Consider the following 17830-nt stretch of genomic DNA (forward strand, 5'->3'; position numbering starts at 1 on the left):
ACAAGTCTAGTGAGATACTGTAGTGTTACCAATAAAGGTCAATGTTTAACATTGCAATAGTCTCTCTGAGAGCGGTTGTTATTGTATCTCTGTTGTTCCTGGTATGTCTCTCTCTCCTCTCTCTCTCTCTCTCTCTCTCTCTCTCTCTCTCTCTCTCCATTGATCCGCAGCATTCCTCCCAGTGTGCCTGAGCACTGACATCATCCTTCGATCACATTACTGAGCACACTGACAGGAGTTGCATGCTCTCACAAACACTACATTATGGAAATGCACATATTTTTTCAAACACACACCTGCCGGGGTGGGATTAGTGTGTTTCACTGCTGTTTGTGTGGTTTGTGTGTGTGTGGAGTGTTGTCCGTCAGATGGTGTGAAACTGTGAGAAGAGGGAAGGTTGTCATCGCCCTGCAGCAAGGTTTGATTTATTGATTGTGATGTGGTCTCGTGAAAGAGTTGAAAGAGGAGTAAGGTTATATGTTTTCTCCATAGAACAGCGTTGCAATCAATACTCAGGTCAGCCACTAGGGGGTGGGAGTTTGACAACACCTGAACATCTATTTACTCTTAAGGGGTCTACACAGAATACAGCAAACGGAGCCGACGGAGCGTAGCGCAGTGTCGCAATGTCTTTTTCCGTCATGCTGCTTTGTTGACAACTGCAACCAACTCGCGCCCCAGGTATTCAGCCAGTCAATCCCAAGCGTCTACAGTGGTTTCAAATGCTCTCAGATACTTTAATTGTTTAATCAATTGTGTTTTGGAGACGAGTGCTGTTGTCTAGCAGATTATTATCTTGCCGTTCTTTTGTGGCTTGCTCTTCTCTGTTCTGTGTGACTGGATTGATTTTGACGGGGCTAAGTTCTGCCTGCAGAGCAGATTTGGGGCGAGTCGTTCACAGCAGGTCATGCCAACCGGACTATGTGAGATTAGAAGAGCCAATCAATGTGGTCTGGTGCTGTGACATGTGACAGATGCCATTCATGTCATGCCCTAGTGACAGATGTGCCCTTCTGTCCATTATGGTGGCAGCAACCATCAGCCATGCAGGCCACACTGTGTCTGGATGTGTGGGTGTGTGCGTGTTCAACTAAGCGCATATGTGTGTGTGCTGCACATACTGTGTGTGTGTGTGTGTGTGTGTGTGTGTGTGTGTGTGTGTGTGTGTGTGTGTGTGTGTGTGTGTGTGTGTGTGTGTGTGTGTGTGTGTGTGTGTGTGTGTGTGTGTGTGTGTGCATATGTCTGTATTCTGCAATATTTCCTACTGTGACCTTCATCAAGTGGGAGGCAGAGGAAGAGAGAGAGATTACAGGAGAGACCGCCAAACTGAGATGAGATGAGAGAGTGGGAAGGGTGTGTGTACAGTAAGTGATGTGTGTTTAATTAATGGTGTGCGTGTGTGTGCGTGTGTGTGTGTCGCATAACCTCCACTCTTAGAGATGTGGTGGGTAGTGGCTCTGAGAGTGTGCTACACAGCTGGAGGAGAGCCCAGGGGCTGGGACGAGGCTGGGTCAGACGGGAGGGGGGGGACATCAGCCATATATCAAAGCCCCAGAGGTTTTTGGTCACGAACGATAAGTAACCACACGGGGACCTTTCAGTGACGTTCTCGTTGACTGTACTATTCTATAAGCAGTGTTCTCCTTACGCCAGCAGTATAAGGGAAGATGACTGCAAGGGCTCTGTAGAGCAGGAATTGAAATGACCTATTTCATTCACTGAATTTGAATAACATAATGGCAGCTGGTAAAGAGTTGTGCTTGAGTGTGTGCATGCTTGCGTGTGTGTGTTTTGGAGATACAATGACGATCTAGCCTAGTCTGAGGGCAGTCGGAAAACGACTGGCGAGGCTGCATTTGCCGCAGCACTTTTCAGTCAGGTAGTTTAATAAAACACATAGACTCAAAGTGTTAAAAAGAGGGGCCTCGTGATTTGTCAACTCGCGCACAATTTCTCAGTCCTTCACGTCGGAGTGCTGCTGTAGGCTCTTTGGGTGTCTTGACCAATCAAAATCACGTAAATCGCAGGTCGTGCCCGGGCACAACACACATTGCTCAAGGCTCACTCTCCATTTTCTTCCGGTATTTATTTAAAAGGCGTGATAACACATCACTCCCGACAGACACAAGCAAAAACTCTTAAATCAAATCAAATCAAAGTTTGTCACGTGCGCCGAATACAACAGGTGTAGACCTTACAGTGAAATGCTTATTGACAGGCTCTAACCAATAGTGCAAGAAAGGTATTAGGTGAACAATAGGTAAGTAAAGAAATAAAAACAACAGTAAAAAGACAGGCTATATACAGTAGCGAGGCTATAAAAGTAGCGAGGCTACATACAGACACAGATTAGTCAGGCTGATTGAGGTAGTATGTACATGTAGATATGGTTAAAGTGACTATGCATATATGATTACCAGAGAGTAGCAGTAGCGTAAAGAGGGGGTGTTGGGTGGCGGGACACAATGCAGATAGCCCGGTTAGCCAATGTGCGGGAGCACTGGTTGGTTGGGCCAATTGGGGTAGTATGTACATATGATATGGTTAAAATGACTATGCATATATAATAAACAGAGAGTAGCAGCAGCGTAAAAGAGGATTGGGGGGGGCACACAATGCAAATAGTCCGGGTAGCCATTTGACTACCTGTTCAGGAGTCTTATGGCTTGGGGGTAAAAACTGTTGAGAAGCCTTTTTGTCCTAGACTTGGCACTCCGGTACCGCTTGCCATGCGGTAGTAGAGAGAACAGTCTATGACTGGGGTTGCTGGAGTCTTTGACAATTTTTAGGGCCATCTTCTGACACCGCCTGGTGTAGAGGTCCTGGATGGCAGGCAGCTTAGCCCCAGTGATGTACTGGGCCGTACGCACTACCCTCTGTAGTGCCTTGCGGTCGGAGGCCGAGCAATTGCTGTACCAGGCAGTGATGCAACCAGTCAGGATGCTCTCAATGTTGCAGCTGTAGAACCTTTTGAGGATCTCAGGACCCATGCCAAATCTTTTTAGTTTCCTGAGGGGGAATAGGCTTTGTCGTGCCCTCTTCACGACTGTCTTGGGGTGCTTGGACCATTCTAGTTTGTTGGTGATGTGGACACCAAGGAACTTGAAGCTCTCAACCTGCTCCCCTACAGCCCCGTCGATGAGAATGGAGGCGTACTCGGTCCTCCTTTTCCTGTAGTCCACAATCATCTCCTTAGTCTTGGTTACGTTGAGGGAGAGGTTGTTATTCTGGCACCACATGGCCAGGTCTCTGACCTCCTCCCTATAGGCTGTCTCGTCATTGTCGGTGATCAGGCCTACCACTGTTGTGTCGTCTGCAAACTTAATGATGGTGTAGGAGTCGTGCCTGACCATGTAGTCGTGGGTGAACAGGGAGTACAGGAGGGGACTGAGCACGCACACCTGGGGGGCACCAGTGTTGAGGATCAGCGTGCAGATGTGTTGCTACCTACCCTCACCACCTGGGGGCGGCCCGTCAGGAAGTCCAGGATCCAGTTGCAGAGGGAGGTGTTTAGTCCCAGGGTCCTTAGCTTAGTGATGAGCTTTGAGGGTACTATGGTGTTGAACGCTGAGCTGTAGTCATTGAATAGCATTCTCACATAGGTGTTCCTTTTGTCCAGGTGGGAAAGGGCAGTGTGGAGTGCAATAGAGATTGCATCATCTGTGGATCTGTTTGGGCGATATGCAAATTGGAGTGGGTCTAGGGTTTCTGGGATGATGGTGTTGATGTAAGCCATTACCAGCCTTTCAAATGTATCAGCCTATACACCTAAACATTAGCGATCTGACATGAAGTATTGCATGGAAACAAGAGCATTTTTCAGTCTGATCAATTGTAGGCTACTAACAACAGCAGCTGCATAGTCTAGCCTACTATGCTCCCTGTCCCTCTGTCCAGGGTAAACAAAGTGGTAACCTTGTGTATTTACAGCCCATTTGTTTGTGGGAATATGTGAATAGGATCAAATTTGGTTTATATTCAAAGTTGGGCTGACTAGGCTACCTAGACTTTATCAATCCACAATTATTAACTGGAATTAATCAGTAAACACAACAGCTGACATAGACTGTGAGTTATTTTTTCACTAGGCCTACAGTTACATAGGGCAGGACTACACGATGCAAACCAGCATAAAGCTTGCTCAGCCCTGTGAGGTTTATTGTCCAATCATGTTGCTTTCTCTGTGTCTGTGTATTGGAAACCCCCCCTAGTCCTTCTTTAAAATAGATTTCATATGAAAATTACAATGTTGCTACAGTTTGACAGGGTTTTCATCCTCCCCAAGGCCAGGAGTTTTTCCAGGAGTTTGTTTAAACCATGTGACCTGATTAGAAAAACTCTGGTCCCATCATAGCCCATATTTAACCTTTTTACAACAGATGAATTGCGTCATACCGTGTAAGGTCCGGAGTTTTACCTTGTCAGGTTACCAGATCAGAAAAAACTATGGGCCCCAGAATGTCTCTTCCTCCACACCACTCTGGGACCTGTGGTGTCAACTGCAAACAGGAAGGATGATCTTATCTACAAGCAAGCAGTGAGTGTGTGTGTACTGTATGTGCCTGTGTGCCTGTGTGCCTGTGTGTGTGTGTGTGTGTGTGTTTGTGTGTGTGTGTGTGTGTGTGTGTGTGTGTGTGTGTGTGTGTGTGTGTGTGTGTGTGTGTGTGTGTGTGTGTGTGTGTGTGTGTGTGTGTGTGTGTGTGTGCCAGTGCGTGCGTGTGTATGCCTGTGTGTGCATGAGTGCGTGCGTCTGTGTGTGTGTGCCAGTGTGTGCGTGTGTGTGCTTAATTGAATTTCATGCCTGTACTATACGGTGTGTGTACGTGCACTACAGTTCAGAACAGCTATGGAGAGTGAATATTAAAGCAAACCCATCACTCACTGTCCGAATATCATTAGTGCTGTGAAATGCCACCGTGGCGACTAAGCGTCACCTTGACAATAATCAATGAAAATGTCGATTCAGGGGAACCATTCGGTTGGTTGACATAATAGTTAAATAGGAAGCCAGATGCTTGACTTTTATCTCAAAGTCATTTCCATGTGAAACGATGAACTCCCCAGGTGTACTTCTAGAGTCTGCTGGTCCACTATGTCTTCGGTGAAATGCCAGACTTTTGTTACTACGTAACTTCAACAAGCTGATGTTTCCGCCGCACTGAAATGAAGTCGACCTTCAACTGAAACGGCAGAAACGGAACAGAAAGTGAATTTGACTCACTGGGTATTTTTATGCACTGCTAACATAGTACAGTATTTCATCCATTCCACCCTTGAGTTCAGAGAGCTGGAAATCCTGTGGTTTTACATACAAATGCTGCCAGATCCTATGTGAGTCCATTGAGCCGTGAGGCAGCATGAGCAGAAAAGGCTGGTCCCTCCAATCTACCCCAGTCTCTTTAATGACTCCCATCTCTATTAGACACACTCCTAATGTCTGTAATAGAGGGGTGTTTTATGGCCTTCACACACACACTGAGCCAGGCACATGGTCCCTCTTGTCTCTGTGACTGCAGGCCTGTGACCCTTAGAGCAGTGACCTGGAGGCAATCATGGCTCTGTAGTAAAACCAGTAAGACTGTAACAGAGTGGCTGTCCACTCTCAGGTCTGGCATATGTACACACACACACACACACACACACACACACACACACACACACACACACACACACACACACACACACACACACACACACACACACACACACACATGCTCACAAATTCAGACTCACACGTCACACACACACACATTTCTTTGTGTGAGGCAGTGGGGATGTTGGCATCACGCCGTGGTTACTGGTCTCTGAGGTTTGATGGGACTCTTCCTGTCACTAATGGCCCTGTGCCTTAACGAGGTGTGATGCCTGGTTGGGAGGGAGGCATGGTGGCTTGGCCCTGAGGGTGTCCCTGGATAGTGACTGCTCTGTTGTCTGGTTCTCTTTCTGTCAGTCAGGAAGCATGGTGACCGGACCTCTGGAGAGAGAGGTTAACAATGAAGGGACTATGAGGAGAGAGGACTACCAGCCCCAGGCTCACTGTCTGACTGGGGGAAGTAGATCGGAGGGGAGATGGAGAAGGGATGCAGAGAGAGGGATGAGATGAAAGAGAGGAGCAGAGGAAGAAGGAACCCACTGGGCAAAAACTGGTTGAATCAACATTGTTTCCACGTCATTTCAACCAAAAAATGTAATATGATGAAAACTGATTGGATTTGAAAAAGTGATCAACGTAAGGGAATTTTGTCTTTTTTTCACCCAACTTTTAACCTAAATCCAATGACATGGTGACATTTGTTGTTAATTTTGCGTAAAATATAGGTTAGTTGACTAAATCCCAGCGTGAGGTCAGTTCAGGAGTGTTGCGCGCGCCAAGCTGAATTACAGCAGACATGATCAGAATGATGTCCCTAAATGGCCATTGTGTGCGCAAGCATTCCTGTGTGTGTGTGTGTGTGTCTGTAGTGAAAACTGAGTAACACTTGGTCGTCCTATAGGTCATGTTCTCAGTCCAGTGTGAGTTCACAACAGAGCACGTATGACAACACTTTCCCCCTGCCTCTTACTCACCATATCAAACCAGTGGCTCTGTTCAACCACAAACAGACCTCTCTATACTCTGATGGTAAATGGGGTGTGACCATATTCTGTGTATGGTTGTGGCATAGGAGCATTTGGCTCTAATGCCATGGGAATGGAGTAGGTGGAATTTAATCTCTTCATCGCACACTCCCCCCACGAGCACCACTCTGACTCATCTGCATTCAAAGGGGGGTGGGGGCACTGGAGTTATTGACCCACCCCCGAGCGTACTGTCACATGACCACTGAATTGGTGTGAATGGAATAAAAACACACACAATTGACTGAGACACATGGAACATCATTTTAAACAAGATCTTAATGATTGCTAGAAAATCTGATTCAGGAGCTGCGCCTTCATTGACTGATCTATTTTTTCAGTCATCACCCACCTCATCCATCTATCCCTCCCTCCCTCTACCGCTCTCTCTTTCTCTCTCTCGCTCTGGCTCCGCTCTCTCATCCTCTCTATCACCGTCACTCTCCCTCTCTCCTCTCTCTCCTTGGAGGGGGAGTGTTGTGTGAGGGTCAGCACCTGACAGCCGCGGCCAGTAGCAGCAGCAGCGACAGCAGATGAGAGCCATTTGGCTTCCTCCCCGCTCTCTGGCCCTTCCCCTCCTCCCACACAATACGGCTGATTGTCTGCGCGACACACACACATACACACACACACACGCGCACACACACAGAAGGGATCTTACTGTGTGGGTAGCGTTCCCCCGCCATATGCCCCGTCTCCGCTGGAATGTGATTATCTTCACAAGCTACGAATTGGAAACACACAGAGAAGAGACAGAGAGGAGAAAGGAGGAAAAGGTACGTTGAAGTTATAGTAAGTAAGAGAGCGTGTGAGAAAGAGAGAAGCAGGACGAGAGAGAGAGAGAGAGGAGGGTGAAAAGGCGATGTAGACGGAGAGAGAAGGGAGGATGCGGCGAAAGCAGCAAGGCAGTAGTTTAGCGCGAACCTGACCCTGCCTGTGTGCCTCTGTGAGAGCGAGAGGAACGGAGACAGGGAGAGGTCGATTTCGTTCTGGCTTAAGTGTCACAAGGAGAAGGATATCCTATCTCTGTGGATGGTAGCTGTTGACTCTGACACACAGACCCATGCGGGACTAACGGAAGCCTTGTATCAGGTCAGTGGGTTTTTCTCTGGTAGACGGACTGGACTTAAGCTCTCTGGTACACTGTAGCCATCGAGGGCACAACGCTGTGTTCACAGCTGTATTATACAGACAGGGGTATTTATCACTGGTCCCAGAGCAGCGAGAGGAGCAGTCTACTGCTACTGAATACTGAAGTAAATGTGGGGTTATTGTTAGTCTGGTGACACACAGAGCTGATGTTCAGTATTCCGAGTAGACTGTCGGATACACAAAGGGAGGAACACCTCACAAAAGACGGACCCTACACCACAGGATGTGCCTGAGATAGCATGATAAGTATAGCAGGGAGTGTGAGGTGTGTGTGTGTGTGTGTGTGTGTGTGTGTGTGTGTGTGTGTGTGTGTGTGTGTGTGTGTGTGTGTGTGTGTGTGTGTGTGTGTGTGTGTGTGTGTGTGTGTGTGTGTGTGTGTGTGTGTGTGTGTGTGTGTGTGTGTGTGTGTGTGTGTGGCTGTGTGTGGCTGTGCCGGGGGTAGGAGGGGTATTAAGATGCAAGCAGGCTTTGTTTGTTGGCTGAGCCCCAGAGCTGCAGCCTCTCTCAGTAGTACACATGCAAACAAACACACACACTTGCAAAACACACGCATGTGATTTTCATACACACACTGACACACATGTGGAGGACTACTGCAGTTAGCCTTCTTGGTCACTGTTACAGCCCTTATCTGTCCCTGGGGTGTGCTCTAGCAGAGATGTTAGCCACACCAGCTGCATGTAAGCATTGCCATAGCCTATCCTGCTGTAGCTGAAGCTGCTATTTCACCTTGCTGTTTGAGCTGCAACAGTAGCTGTTGTTATTCCCAATGGTGTTTATCTTCAACTGTTAGCTTTCCTTTGCCATATCTGAAGTCATCAACTCTTGTTGCTGTGTAGCTCAATCTGATCGTGATAGATACCCTAGTAGTTAAACCATTAGCTTCACCTGCTACAAAATGTTAGCTGTAGCCATGGGCTCTTGCTGAGACTGGACTGTAACTGTTAGTGGTCCCTGCGTTCCCTGCTGTGTTGTTGAAACAGGCATGCAGGGCGACTCTAATGGAGCAAATCCACTAGAGGAACCAAGCCGGAACGTGCCGGAACCAGCACGAACTAGGCTTGTTGGTTGTTGCTTGTTTTCCATTTGTTGTGGAACTAGAAACGGGACTAGGTTTAATTTGCGGGAAAAACTGCTAATGACAATTTTAAGACAGCGACCGATGACGCATTTCGACAGAGACATTGTTGTGATCCTCGGTGACTGGCATTTATAAGTATGGAGGAGGGAGACGCACTGGTGGAGATAACCAGGAGTTTTGTGCCATCGTTTTAATTTTTGTTTGTGGGCAATAATGGAGACTGAATGAGAGGAGACAGCTGAGAAGAGACGGAGAAATACACAATGTAAGTTTTCATCATGCGAGGAGAGGATCGCTTCAGCTGTTTGAAAGACCAGGTTAAGGGTTCTACATGGAACCCAAAAGGGTTCTACCTGGAACCAAAAAGGGTTCTTCAAAGGGTTCTCCTACGGGGACAGCTGTAGAACCGTTTTAGGTTATAGATAGCACCTTTTTTTCTAAGAGTGTAGTGACATGTCTGCTGCTGGTGTCTGACTTCCTTTTATTGCTTGGACACACTGTCCAAATACAGCTATGAAGCTGTTGTTAAACGAGGCAGTCTGGGCCATCTCAGCCGCCCTGGCTGCCCTGTCTGCTGCCCTGGCTGTCCTGTCTGCTGCCCTGTCTGCTGCACTGGCTGCTGCCCTGTCTGCTGCCCTGGCTGCCCTGTCTGCTGCACTGGCTACTGCCCTGTCTGCTGCACTGGCTGTCCTGTCTGCTGCCCTGTCTGCTGCACTGGCTGCTGCCCTGTCTGCTGCACTGTCTGCTGCCCTGGCTGCCCTGGCTGCTGCACTGGCTACTGCCCTGTCTGCTGCACTGGCTGCTGCCCTGGCTGCCCTGTCTGCTGCACTGGCTGCTGCCCTGGCTGCCCTGTCTGCTGCCCTGTCTGCTGCACTGGCTGCAGCCCCGATTGCCCTGTCTGTTTCCCTGGCTGCCCTGTCTGCTGCCCTGGCTGTCCTGTCTGCTGCCCTGTCTGCTGCACTGGCTGCTGCACTGGCTGCTGCCCTGGCTGCCCTGTCTGCTGCACTGGCTGTCCTGTCTGCTGCCCTGTCTGCTGCACTGGCTGCTGCACTGGCTGCTGCCCTGGCTGCCCTGTCTGCTGCACTGGCTGCTTCCCTGGCTGCCCTGGCTGCTGCACTGGCTGCTGCCCTGGCTGCCCTGTCTGCTGCACTGGCTGCTGCCTCATTTTCACACAGCTGATTGAAGTGCTGATCCTGCTGCTGACGCTGGACTTCAAGTGTCTCCGGGTATGAGGCCTCGGCCTCCCTCATGATATTCAGGTATTTGCTGGCTGTGCTCGCAGTGTGTTTTCTCTTCCCTGGGGAAATATTTAGGCCGAATTAATGACATGTACAGTTCAGGAATGATAAGGCACAGACTCCAAAGCAAACCTGAGGGCAGCCTGTGTGAGTGCAGTTTTGTTCTCCAACCATGTATTGTCTCATCAAATGTATTCGATATTATCCAGCAAAGGCCAGTATGAGGCCAACCAGATTTACCAACCAGATACACCAATGATGCAAATAATAAAGTTATATGATTAATTGAATCATTGTGACAGTTGTATATGTAAAATCCTAGATCCACACTGTCTCCATTAACAATGTTTAGGAACATAACCATGCCATGACAAAAGCCCTCTGTGGATGAGATTCCCCACCCCTGTGAAGACAGCTAAATTGTGTGATTAGGGCTAAACAAGTGAACATTGATATTGAACGTTTACCAACTGAGAATAGACCGTTGGCGCCTGGGGGTGCAGGGCTCAGGGGTTGCAGGAGCATTGAATGTGTTGATGGATCCTGGGGGTGTAGGGTTCTGAGGTTATGGCTTCACTATTCGAGCACACATTGGTAGCTAGCTAGATAGTAATTTGGCTAAAAACAATGTATTACCGTGCTGATCATCGCTGCTCTGCGTCATCATGGCTTCAAATATTGCTTTCTGGTCCACTTTTGTTGTTGTGGTCATTTATCTTTTTATAACATTGTTTGAATTTGTAAATGTTTTCCCTGCACTGTTTTATTGACCGATGGCTTCCGATCTTGGCCAATGTATCCAATATTTCATCAAAACCGCTTGGACATTTCCAACTGACCAATTTGCTGCTTCCATTATTTATTTTTAGCTTTAGAGAGTCTGGGGCTCCTATCTGAATCCTATGGTTCTCCTCTGTGAAAATTCAAAATTTCCATTTAGTTACGTTAACTTAGTCTTCTCCAAGCTCTGATGCTGCTGATGGTCATTAGTAGCTTACCAAACTTGCTAACTGCCTGGTACCCAGCACTCTATTGTCCCTCTAATCACTCTGACATCAATGCAAATGTATTGGAAAATCTAATCAAACACTTCATGAGAGCCCATGAGCTCATGTTGCACAACATTTCTATATGCTATGCAATTGCGTGAGAAACAGTGGTGGCCTCTATTAAAAAGAGGAGGATCCCATCACCTTTCTATAGGCTAGGCCTACTATATTTATTCCTCAACATTCCTAATATTAAGCACATTGCTTCTCTTTACAACAGGAACATAACCTACCTGGCTGGCATTCAAGAAATTACCACGGAAAAGCGTCTTCCATTTGCTATTTAAAGTGCATAGATGACATGTATTTTTACCCTGCCCCTGTTTTGAGACAGGTATAATTATAATGGTCCATTCTAAATCAAAATAAATGTCATCCATATATTATTTAGTATACGTAAAGACAAGATGAAATCAAGAACAGTCTGATGGGTGACAATATTAGCCTACCACTTGTGAATGATATATTATCACTTGTGAATGATGCCCAGAGTAAGGCAAGAAACAATGGCTGTTTTTTGCTACTTTTTCTAATCATAGTCGCACACCTCATGTAGCCTAGCCCATAGGCCTATATGTTTTGATAAGGTTTGTATCACAACTAAAGTGGCAAAATAACTTCTTAAAATGAAGCACATAATCTGCTTTACAAGGGGTGTAGAGCCTAACTGGTATACATACATAAGCAGCGCGTGAGTTTCAAGTTTGGGGAAGATAATTTTCACAATAAAAATGCACCTTTATAATAAAAGCATTACATGTGTAATCACATTTGTGGTCACTTTTGACAATGGTGTTTTCCTGCTAATGGAACATTCACGCTTATAGCCTACTGCCGTGTGTGCATTGCTGTGCTTATAATGTGAAGAAATAGCCTAATAGTTTATTAACATTTTAAGCTAAACGTTCTCATCTGTTGCGTCAGCCACATTGCGTAAAACAGTTTTTTTGATGCTGGTGGTTGTATTCATATGGGATCTATCGCATCCCACAACTGTCCCAGACTATGTTTGGAAAATGTATTTCTCACACAGAATAGAATAGGTCAACTTTTACACTATGGGAATAGTAGATTGACATAGGCTGGTGCTTATGCTGTTCGTTAGGCCTACTCATCTTGTTGGCTGGCGAAAAGTAAATGTGGACAGTTCTTCCAATAAGAGAGGTGCTTCGGAGCACACAACACTCAAGGAAAAAGGAATTATAATTATTATATTCAGCCCAAGGGCACAACGGCCACTGGCCGCAAAAGGCATGGATTTGTTTTTTAACAGTAGCACCAGAGTCATCCGGTTCTTAGGGGGAGGTTGTCATTGACTTCTCTGTGGAGCTTTGTCTTTCAATGTGACAGAGAGAGTGTGAGAGAGTGTGAGAGAGTGTGAGAGAGAGAGAGAGAGAGAGAGAGAGAGAGAGAGAGAGAGAGAGAGAGAGAGAGAGAGAGAGAGAGAGAGAGAGAGAGAGAGAGAGAGAGAGAGAGAGAGAGAGAGAGAGAGAGAGAGAGAGAGAGAGAGAGAGAGAGAGAGATGATACTGACGCAATGGCACTCTCCTACATTTCGTGACCGCCACAGCCCTACGTAGGACTCAGGGCTGAAGGCTGGGGATTCAGGTTGGGAGGGGTGGGGATGAGTGGGGGGAGGGAGGCTTCTGTCACAAAAGGCTGTTGGGGCAAGATGGAGGCCCACCGTGACCAGAAATGAGATTACATGGAGAGAGCAGCACATCAAAAGAGAAGCAGAGAGGGGAGAAGTGCTAAGATCTTCCTCAGACAACACAATGAATGAAAACTAAGCTCAGACACGTACATACACACAGGGAGGGACACACACACATACACTAGACAGCACTGTCTCATATTCAATGCCCCTGCGAGTATTTTATTTTAGTGTTTTCATTCGAAGTGTGTGTGTGTGTGTGTGTGTGTGTGCCCTTTGCTCCAGCATGCTGTCTCAGCAGTGGTTGTCAGGGGTTCAGCAGTGTTAAGTTTGATCCCCACCTCTTCTCTCTTTCTCATGTTCACACTTTTTATCCCCGTCTGATCCTTTTTAACTAGAGGGCCTGCACTGCTAGAATGCGCCGTCAGAATGCACAGTCAGTGCCTCCATTAACAGTAGCACCAGAGTCATCCGGTTCGTAGGGGGAGCTTGTCATTGACTTCTCTGTGGAGCTTTGTCTTTCACTGTGTCAGAGAGAGAGAGAGAGAGAGAGAGAGAGAGAGAGAGAGAGAGAGAGAGAGAGAGAGAGAGAGAGAGAGAGAGAGAGAGAGAGAGAGAGAGAGAGAGAGAGAGAGAGAGAGAGAGAGAGAGAGAGAGAGAGAGAGAGAGAGAGAGAGAGAGAGAGAGAGAGAGAGAGAGAGAGAGAGAGAGAGAGAGAGAGAGAGAGAGAGATGCTGATGAATCTGACACTATGGCACTCTCCTACGCTCTTAGAAGAAAAGGTGTTATCTAGAACCTAAAATGGTTGATTAGGCTGTCCCCATAGGAGAACCATTTGAAGAACCCTTTTGGTTCCAGGGAGAACCCTTTTGGGACCCATGAATAACCCTTTCCACAGAGGGTTTTCCATTAACCCAAAAGGGTTCTACCTGAAACCAAAAAAAATGTTGTACCTGGAACCAAAAAGGTTATGCTATGGGGACAGCCGAAGAACCCTTTTAGAACCCTTTTTTCTAAGAGAGTAGGAAGTGCCCAATCCAACTTAGTTGGCTGAGTGGCTCGGATCAATGAGAATATTATTCTGTAATTTATTTATTTAGAAAAGATTTCAGTTGGCTTTCAGTTGTATAAGGGAACAAGACAGCTATCATGAGAGTAAATACTGTATGTAAGTGTGAAAGAGGAACTTCCGATGTGGTGGAAAGGTTGCACATCATAGAAATTCAACCATATTCTAGCTCTCAGTGTTAAAAAATCTATTTTAAAAAATCGTGTGCCTAATGCCGTGAAATGCTTACTTATGAGCCCTTAACCAACAATGCAGAGTTTTTAAAAAGTAAGAAAAATGAAATAAAATAAGAATAATGAGGCTATATACAAGGGGTACCAGTACTGAGTCAATGTGCAGGGATACTGGTGAGTCGAGGTAATTGAGGTAATATGTACATATAGGTCAGTGGAGGCTCCTCGGAGGAGGAAGGGGAGGTCCCTCCTCAGTGAATTTCAGAATAAAGAAAATTTGTGAAACATTTATAAAGTTATCCTTTTTAGATAAAACAATATGAAATATATTCACGTCACCACGAAATAATGGATTGAAACACACTGTTTTGCAACGATAGTCTACAGTATCCTCAACAGCACTTTGTAGGGTAGCACCATGGTGTAGCCAGAGGACAGCTAGCTTCTGTCCTCCTCTGGGTACATTGACTTCAATACAAACCTAGGAGGCTTATGGTTCTCACCCCCTTCCATAGACTTACACAGAAATTATGACAACTTCTGGAGGACGTCTTCCAACCTATCACCCAAACAATGGATCATAGAATGAATCTAGTACTGAAACCATAAGCTACAGCTAGCAAGCACTGCAGTGCATACAATTTGGTGAATAGTTGACTCAAAGATAGAGAAAGACAGTAGTTGAACAGTTTTGAACAAATTCATTTCTTCCAAAATTAAGGAGAGGCAAGAGAGCAATTTTTTCCACATTCACATTCACTTACTTAGCTAACATCAAATGTAGCTTGATAGTTTAGCCTACTCAAACACCCAGCTCAAACAGAGAGGGATGCTATGTTAGCTAGCTGGCTATGGCTATCCAACACTGGAACTCTTCCAAGTCAAGGTAAGCTTTTGGTCGTATTAATTTATTGCCACCGGGGCCCGGCGGTGTATCTGCTAAATTGCTTGCTGTTGACTGTACACTGTACTGCATGATTGTAGTGGGTTTACTAACGAGTTAGTTATAGAAGCTATGTTGACTATAAACTGACAATGATGTAGGCTGTGTATAGCGGTTAGCGGTCATGATATGAAGGCTTTGTTTGGAACGTTTTTTTGCCTGGTCACAGACAGCTGATGTGTAGTGCACTGAAGTCCACAAGCGAAGGGAAAAGGTGAGAGGAGGAGAGTGCATAGATACTGTAGATGTGAGAAGGAATGATATATACAACGAGCGGTTTATATGTGGCTACTATGAAAGTGAACTGTGTTTGCATGTGTTCAGCAGTGTATTCATTGCGCCTATTCTGTTGAAAAACGTTTCTTAAACTGAAGCAAACGGAATGAAACGGGGATAAACATACCTGAATTTTTCCAATAGAAACTCTTGTTTGCATCTGTTGGACTAATGATTACACCCTAGATCAGCTAGATGCAGGCGAGAGTGTGCAAGGCGGTATTGAATGTGTCACTGTCTGTCCCCTTGATTGCTCAAAATTCTCTCGACCTGTGCACCTACGTTGTAAACTTTCATTGATAGGCTAGGTTGTAGCAACCTCATGATGGGTATAGGGAAAATTAGAGTATCATATAGTAGCCTAAACTTAACGATGTTACATTGAGCTGGGTGAATGGAATATGAATAACAATCATCCAATAATATGCTGTAATAGAAATAAGGCCCTTTTTTATGAAAAAATGACCATCCTCACCCATCTTAAACGGTACTGACCGCCACTGATGTAGGTAGGGGTAAAATGACTATGCATAGATACTAAACAGAAAGTAGCAGCAGCATATGTGAAGAGTGTGAAGGAATGTGAATGTACTGTATGTGTGTGTTTGTGTGCGGATGTGTATGCGTGTGTGTTTAATGGTGTGTGTGTGCGTGTTTGCGCGTGTGGCGTCAATATGCATGTGTGCGTGTGTGTGTGTGTGTGTGTGTGTGTGTGTGTGTGTGTGTGTGTGTGTGTGTGTGTGTGTGTGTGTGTGTGTGTGTGTGTGTGTGTGTGTGTGTTTTGTGTGTCCGTGTGTGTGTGTGTGTTGGAGTGTCAGTGTAGTATGTGTGATTGTGTGGTTAGAGTCCAGTGAGTAAACATCGAGCTTGTGCAAGAGAGTCAATGCAAAAATAAGAATTACTACAGTTTATTAAATAGCATAGGCAACAGTAACGAGTAATAGCAACAGTAAAAAATAGTCAATTTTTTAAATGTTGGCAGTCAACATTGTCAATATTGAATTGTATGTAGGAGGCACGTTCTCAATAAGCAAAATATAACCTAGGCCTACCATTGATATTGCGTTATAGGACTGAATCATTTAAATACGTTTGGAGGAGCGCGTTTTTGGTAACCGGATGAGAGGCGCTCTTCGGAGATGGGATATCGGATACTTGAACAAGCTAAATGAAGTACGCAGATAGGCATATGTGTGTATATTTTAGAATGTGCAGTATATTTTCAATTCAAGACACTCTGACGAATATACCATTTAAACATTTTATGGATTGGCTACTTTACAAGGCCGGGATAAAAAAGACACAACGCATTGCTGTTGAACCAGCCTTAGTAGCCTCGGCCTAGGGTAAGGGTAGCCTATGGAGGGCTTGATACACTCTTGGAAAAAAGGTTATTTAGGGTTCTATATAGAACCTTTTGGAGACTAAAGAACCTTTACCAAAAAAGGTTCTATATACAATGAGTATACCAAACATTAGGAAAAGCATCCTAATATTGAGTTGCCATCACAACAGCCTCAATTCGGCAGGACATGGACTCTACAAGGTTCCACAGAGATGCTGACCAATGTTGACTCCAATGCTTCCCAACATTGTGTCAAGTTGGCTAGATATCCTTTGGGCGGTGGATCATTCTTGATACACATGGGAAACTGTTGAGCGTGAAAAACCCAGCAGCATTGCAATTCTTGACACAAACTGGTGCGCCCGGCACCTACTACCATACCCCGTTCAAAGGCACTTTTTGTCTTGCTCATTCGCCCTCTGAATGGCACACATACACAATGCTTGTCTCAATTGTCTCAAGGCTTAAAAATCCTTCTTTAACCTGTCTCCGCCCATTTATCTACACTGATTGAAGTGGATTTAACAAGTGACATCAATAAGGGATCATAGCTTTCACCTGGATTCACCTGGTCAGTCTAAGTCAGGGAAAGAGAAGGTGTTGTTAATGTTTTGTTTACTCAGTTTATATACTGAGTGAAGGCAAATAACCTTGAGGGTTCTATCCATACCCCAGAGTGTAATGGGGATTTTAGAAAACAACAGATAACAAAAGTTATCAAACTCTAAAATGACAGCTATTTAGCTCCCTTTTCATTTGTTTTCGCTGTTTTTCATTGACATTTATATCCATATTCGCCTGGCCAGAAAAATGGCTAGCTGACGTCCAACACAGTTAGCTCTCTATGCTAGGGGGAGATCGAATTCATATTTTGCAACATTGTTGCCGAGGTCTGAGTGGCAAAGAGCAAGGTTCATACAAACCTGTGCTGTTGTAAACTAAATGCTAGCTAGATGCAAGAGGAAGTAATGTGTTTAATAAAAGCATATAAAAGGGGTTCTATATAGAACCTTTTGGCCAATTCAAAATGTAACTGCCATTCCGATTTTTAAAAAACAGCTACCATTCCAGCATGACCACGCAAGAGGATGATGGTTGAACCAACTTGCAAGTAGCCTACCAATAAGCACATTATTTTTCAATGTATTAAAGTAAGCAAAGTTGATTATGTTAATTCAAATATTTGAAGCCAAAGTCATAGGATAAACTACACTCTTAGGGAAAAAAGATGCT

The 17830-nt window shown here is 45.5% G+C and overlaps 1 protein-coding gene across 4 annotated transcripts in view; it reads left to right on the forward strand.

Annotated features, from left to right (window-relative positions):
• Positions 1-17830, forward strand: part of fgd4a (FYVE, RhoGEF and PH domain containing 4a) — a 101864-nt gene that overhangs the window by 15926 nt on the left and 68108 nt on the right. Inside the window, exon 1 of one of the 4 annotated variants that reach the window (XM_071343896.1) lies at positions 7456-7710. The exons of the other annotated variants lie outside the window; for them this stretch is intronic. The gene's annotated coding sequence lies outside the window, so the exon portion shown is untranslated. Of the gene's footprint in view, positions 1-7455; positions 7711-17830 lie in introns of those variants that run through there. 4 annotated transcript variants of the gene reach the window in all.

Source organism: Salvelinus alpinus, chromosome 15 (assembly GCF_045679555.1).
Source record: "Salvelinus alpinus chromosome 15, SLU_Salpinus.1, whole genome shotgun sequence".
Lineage (NCBI taxonomy): Eukaryota > Metazoa > Chordata > Actinopteri > Salmoniformes > Salmonidae > Salvelinus > Salvelinus alpinus.